At 37.1% G+C, this 6696-nt stretch overlaps 1 pseudogene; it reads right to left on the bottom strand.

The window, feature by feature from the left end:
• Positions 1 to 1149: 1149 nt before the first annotated feature.
• LOC108332775 (uncharacterized protein At4g06744-like) lies at positions 1150 to 5843 on the bottom strand (annotated as a pseudogene).
• Between the last annotated feature and the right edge of the window lie 853 nt (positions 5844 to 6696).

The raw sequence follows: 6696 nt of genomic DNA, 5'->3' as shown, positions 1-6696 counted from the left end.
ATTTATTCTAATTCAGAGCGAACCATTAAAAATTATTTTATTATCATACCTTTCTTACACATGCATTCTCTATTGGCCATCCCCTTAGAAAATGAACAATGTTATAAAATAGTTCCCCATAGAAAATGAATAGTAAAAATATTTAAAAAATAATTTGACGACTTGAACCAAACATATGATTAAGGCTTATTTTGAAAAGTTTTTTCTGAAGTGTTTTACTGATGGACGAACCCTGCTACATGATGGCTCGCTTGATAAGAAAGAAATTCTTTGAGCAACTATGTGATGGTTAGATGAGATGTTATTATAGAAACATGAGATTTTATTTATGTTTGTGGTGTTCATTAAACAAAGCGTGCTTTTAAATAATTGAATATTGAGAAACATGAAAAGAAATAATGATAAATATTGTGAATTGCATGAGTTATGAGGATATATTTTTGTGAAATTTTTTCTTGATTTGATGAGAATGGATGAGATGAGAACCTTTTGGTAATGGTGTATATTATGTTGAATAGAGCCTGGGCCTGAGTGCCAAAAATCTATTTGGGAAATGTGATTAAGTGACGTTATTATGTAAATTGTATAAATGAAATTAAAAAAAATGAGTTTTTAGTGTTGATGAAGATGATTTCTTAATTTTAGTTTAAAATTTGTATTAAAAAAATATGGTTAATGGTATATTATATGAATGTGGTTATTTTAATGAGAATTGCCACATTGTTTAATCTTAGGGTATGTATCGAGTGAGAGTCTCAATTCTGAAGTAATCTGAATTCTACTAAATTCATTGACTCATAGATAATGAAATTTAAGTGGTGAGAGTTGAAAGAAGTTCTTATAGTAGGATAACCATTTTGATGATGCTATAATGAATTAATCTTGTCATGGTAAATGTGTACCAAATGGAGTCACAACGATTATTTTGCTTGATTCACTATTTTTACAAAGTGAGGTCACATCATTTATGTCACTCGAATCCACTGTAGAGAGATTTCATGACAAGTGTAAGACTGCACGCATTCAACACTATATACATGTATTTCATAATTGAGTCTAGTTTTTATTTCTGTAATTGTACTAATGAATGATTATTTGGGATTGAACGATATTATGTTGTATATTGGATGGTTGATTAGTGCCTGATATTGAATGGTGAATTTAATAATGAATATCTGATTGAAAGACAAATGGTTAAATATGCTTTTAGTCCCCGAACTATCATACTATTTTCGTTCCTCTTCGAAAGGTTTGTTTATTTTTGTCCTCTTAGTTAGAAAACTCGTATTTTTAGTGCTTAAAAAGCAACAACATTAGATTTTCTGTGAGATGGCTAACGGTGAATCATGTGGGATGCCAACTTTCTTGATAAGTGTGTGCCACATTTCTCTTTTTTTTTTCTCTTTTTTTCTCTTTTACTACTCTTCAACGGAGGAGCGTTTACCGCCTTCGACACCCTCTTAAAGTCTCCATTGCCGTCCGCAGCCACCACCACATCGGCCTTCACTATCATCTTAAAGTCTTTGGAAACCTTCACCATCTTTCTCCTTCTTGCTATCAGACTAAGCCATGACTAACCAAAAACTTCCCTACACCGAAATCTCAGATTCTGGTAACCACACTTCTCTCAATAAAAAATCTTTCTACAAAAAGAAACTTTTCCTCACTCTTTTCGCCACCCTGCTGGTGGCAGCCTCCGTAGCAACCATAGTCGCTGGAGTAAAAAACAAATTGAACTCAGCTTCTCTGTTGTGGCTTCAGAACCCAACGTCACTCATAAAGTAACCTCTCACCCAGATTTACATGACACTGTATAGAAAGAACTCGGATTCGGACACGTCTTCTTTGTCTTGTAAAAATAATAGCATTCAGTGGGTGATCTTTGGTTTGGCAGCCCATGTATGTGCAATTCTTTGAAACATCCAAAACCTTGGACTTGATCAAACTCCAACAGGAGGGGCTAACCTCATTGAAGTAATTGTTGGCCAAGGAGAGATTCCCATTGTTGCGGAGAAAAGGAATTTGACAAACGTTTTCGGGAACACAGCCGTAGAATTTGTTGTTCGCCAAATTCAGATACTGAATGCTCTTCAAGCACCCGAAATATAGAGGGATTGGGCCGGTGAGAAAATTCTTACTCACATCAAAGAGGACAACTTTTTTAAGGTTTCCGATTTCAATGGGCAAGAAACCGTCGAACTGGTTCCCGAGGAAGAGAACTTCGGTGAGGTTGGGTGCGTAACCGACACTCTAGGGAATCGGGCCGATGAGGTTGTTGTTGGCGAAAGTGAGATAGCGGGCCGACGTGGAGCCGAAATTCTGGGGGAGGCACTGTGTGAAGTGGTTGTTGTTAATGAAGATGACGTCGAGATCCTTCTGGAAGAGTTGAAAGGGAATTGGGCCGGTAAGTTCGTTGAAGCGGAGATCGAGGAAGACTAGTTGGTTTGACTTAATGGCGTCGAGGGGAAACTGGCATTTGACTTTGGTGGTGGCTACGGACTACGGTGGAGACTTTAAGATGGTGTCGGAGGCGGTGGAAGCTGTTCCGTTGAGAAAAAAAAGAGAAAAAAAAAGGAACATGGCACACAGGGAAGCAGACATCCACGTGGTTCACCGTTAGCCACCTCATAGAAAATCTAACGCCGTTACTTTTTAAGGACTAAAACGAGTTTCCTATGAAGAAGAAAATAAACAAACCTTCGAAGAGGGATGAAACCCAAAATAGCATGATAGTTCAGTACTAAAAGCATATTTTATAAAATGTTTAAATATTTTATGGATGAAATGTTTAATAGAATTTTATAAAAAATAAGTAAGCTTATCCTTATTTTTGTTTATTGTTTATGATTGCCAACGTACTATGATTTGTATTTTATATCTGAGTAAATGATGGTGCAGGTAAGAAAGATAGACAACATAAGATTATTTAAAATATTTGTAATAGTGTAATAACTTCATATACACATATTTGTATTGTATTGTTATATTCCTCCCAGTATATTTGAAGGAATTTTAACTTTTGTAAGATTTTCTTTAATTTTCTTCAATATATGTGAAGAATTGTAAATACAATAAATATATTATATAATTGGTTATTCATCATACTTAACTTATAATATTTTAAATTAATAGTATGTTCCTACTAATTTGGAATGTTACGGTTTAATCTTTACAACTCTTGACTCTACGTGCCTCCAAATAATGCTTAAAATGCATACAACTTTAAAATTATAAGAAAGTAATTCATATTTTTATAGAAATTAAGAAAGGAATAATTCACTAAAAATAAAAGTAATATTTTCTAAGAACTAACTTTTTTAACTTATATACTTTATATATAAGATAAAGTTTATTATAAGAAACAATTTTTCCTTGAATTAAAAAATCAATTATAAATTTTTTGAAAACGTAAATCTGTTCTAAGTTTTAGAGAATAAAAATATGATTTGAATAAAACATATCACTCTGACCCTTACACTTAACATGCTATGGTTGTATCCTATGAATTGACAAGACTATGGAAATCTGATATAATTTATTTTTGTACCTTTCATAATTTGGATGAATATATCAGACCTTGCTGCATGCTTGCGACATTTTTTACTCCCATTTTTTTTATAAAACAAACTGCACATATTAGTTTGTTTATTCAATTATTTTTTAACATTTCAATAAAATGTTATATAAGAAGAAACTTGCATTATAGTTTAAGTGGTGTAAGATCTGTATATTTTTTACATTAAGTATTGGATTAAATAACATGAATCTAATAGCAACTGACAGAAAAACCTAAACCATTAAGTAATTGTTGGATGATGTAAGAGAAATCCAATAATTAGTGACAGAAGAAGTTTATCCAACTTTACCTTGATATTCTCTAGATGACTTTATTATTTCTTTTTACTTGGAACAAAATATTTCTTTCATGTAATTATTAGTTGATAAATATACATAAAAAATGTGCCCAATTGTCAAATAACACGAACAAAATTGAGTTGATTCAGTAGTACATGTTACTGTAAAGTTGAATTGGTTAAACAGTGAGTGATTTTTTTTTGTAATTAATATGCTTAATTTTAACTAAGGAAATATAGCCATAAAGAAAAAAAAAAGAATTTAGAGAAAACTATAGGAATTATGATAGAATGTAAAAGTAACAATTTTTTTTAATTGATTTAAACAATTATGTAGTATAGATTATATATTAAAGTTTTCTTTGGTTCATGTTTTTAAGCCTATAGTGTTTCGGTTGTAGGGGCTGAGTCGTCCAATACCTCCACGGCCTTCTTTTCTACTGTCTCGAATGTCCGGTTCTCAATCCTTACTTCTCGATTTACTCCTACGCGCGAGTGGGAGACCTGCGAAAGATTCTCCGATGCCAAAGTCAGTTTGAGAGCTATGGCTTTTTCGATAGAACAATAATAAATGTGCAGTAAATGCAACCTATCTAACACTCACCTGGATCTGTATTTATAGTTTTCGCCATGGGCTTGGGATTAGTGAAAAGTTAATCACGGTCCAAATTCAGCCCAATATCTTTTAACCACTACTTACCTTAAACCTGGTTAATTAGTGATGTGGCCGGCCGGTCTCGCGAAGTTTGGTCTTACGACCGGTTGGCCCATATGGGCGACCTGGTTGGTTGGCGATATGACCGGCCGGCTTCATACGAGTTGTTGTTTCTACGGATGGCAAGCGGTAAGGTTGCGTAATCGTGGACATACGGGTGTCCGGCCTACCACGCCCGACCCTTCCTGACGACGAGAAGAAGGGTAGCGTGTTTGGACCATTGCGGCTACGTGGACGTCTGGTCTGTTTGGTGCTCGGTCCCTACTGGTACACAAGCCCCCCAAGCCCTAGTATACGCAGTGTACGTAGGACTTTGAGCGTGGCGTTTGCCCAGACCGGGGGGTGGCGAGGGTGAGCGGACTGGTATTGGGCCGGATTTCATGGGCTTTTGGATTTCGACTTTTTGGATTTGGATTTAGGCGGGAAATACACATGTCACATTTACAGTGGCGGGAGTTGAAACGGCTCCGCATCTGGAGCGTTGATCGTGCTGGCCTTCGACGGTGCAGACGTGCTCGACGGTTTGATAGGTGTAAACTTTACTTGTTTTTGTTGCTTAAATTGTTGTACTTTTGAGTAAGTTTTAGTGTTAATTCTCATGAAAAGTATATAATTGTTGATATAAGTATAATTTTGACTGTTTAAATGTTTTTTGATGCTTTTGTTGTTTATTTTGATGAAAAATAAGGATTGGATACCATCAAAGACTTGGACCACACTCATGGGCGCAGTTCTGCCGAGAATTTCACGCCCGGGCGTGAGAAAATGGGCGCCGGGCGCGACTTAGAAGGATCCGCGGACGCTCGTCGAAGATTAAGCGGACGCTCGTCACATAGCGAACGCGACGCTCGTTCAGGGCGCTCGTCCGGATTCTCGTCCAGAGCAGAGGACGCTCGTCCAGCAGAGGAAGCAAAGGATGCTCGTCCAGAAGAGGACGCTCACTAACAGAGGACGCTCGCCAGCAGAGGAAGCAGAGGACGATCGCCCAGCAGAGGACGCTCGTCCAGGACACTCGTCCAGCAGGACGCTCGCCCAGCAGAGGACGCTCGTCCAGCAGAGGGCGCTCGTCTAGCAGCTCGTTCAACAGAGGACGCTCGTCAGCGCTCGTCCTGAAAGTGGACGCTCGTCCAGAAATTGGACGCTCGTCCAGAAAGAACCCGTGACTCAATTATTGAAGCTTCTCTTTTAAAACCAGATCCAGAGTTCGTGGGAGGCAGATCTGACGGGGAGGAAACCAGGGGAGACGCTGCAGCAGCTGCTCCAAGTGCTTCCATGGTGGAAAACCACCAATTTCCACCATCCAATCCATCATTTCTCTCTTCTATGATGTATATGTGTAGCTAAAACTCCATTTCACTAGGGTTGAGAGTAAATTTCTGAACTTCTATGTAATTTTTCTATTAATGCATGAACTTGTTTGAATTATGTGTTCTATCCTTATTATTCATGCTTTTGATGGGAATCTGAGCTATTTGAACGGTTAAATCATTGGGAAATGTATGAGACCGCGGACCTAGGATAGAACTGCTAAAGGATTTCGAGTCCTAGACATAGGAGGGAATTTTTAGTCATCTGTGACATTGTGTTTAAGGCAAATCTGATAACTGAATTAGCTAAGGGATTAGTTATTTAGTTTTAGTGATTATGAACTGTCATCTGAGGGATCAGGGACTGCATGCGCCTAAAATGTCGATGCTTAATTTTGAGGAATTGTGTTAGTAGAAGATTACCGGAGTGATGAACTTGAATTTCAACCCCAGTGAACTTTAATTCATCTGTTTTTACCACTTTAATTTCATCTGTATGCCAATCTTAATTGTGTTATAAAAAATACGTTTATTAATCGCTAAATTAGTAAACTTTAATCAATCTGTGAATCAAAACAAATCTCTTGGGAAAATGATTTCCAGACTTACCGGTTTATTACTTGAACGATCCGGTACACTTGCCGAGGTCTCAACAAGTTTTTGGCGCCGTTGTCGGGGAATTGGGGATTGAACCCGAGTCCTAGCAACGGCTAACAAGTTTTGGGTCAACAAGTTTTTTGCGCCGTTGTCGGGGATTTGTTTTTGTTTTCGTTGATTGTTTGTTGTTTATCTGGTTTAGTTGATTTTAGCTATCTGTTGT

The sequence above is a fragment of the Vigna angularis genome, chromosome 11 (assembly GCF_016808095.1).
Source record: "Vigna angularis cultivar LongXiaoDou No.4 chromosome 11, ASM1680809v1, whole genome shotgun sequence".
Lineage (NCBI taxonomy): Eukaryota > Viridiplantae > Streptophyta > Magnoliopsida > Fabales > Fabaceae > Vigna > Vigna angularis.
Note: the sequence above shows the minus strand (reverse complement) of the source record. Positions and strands in the feature narration are given on the sequence as shown.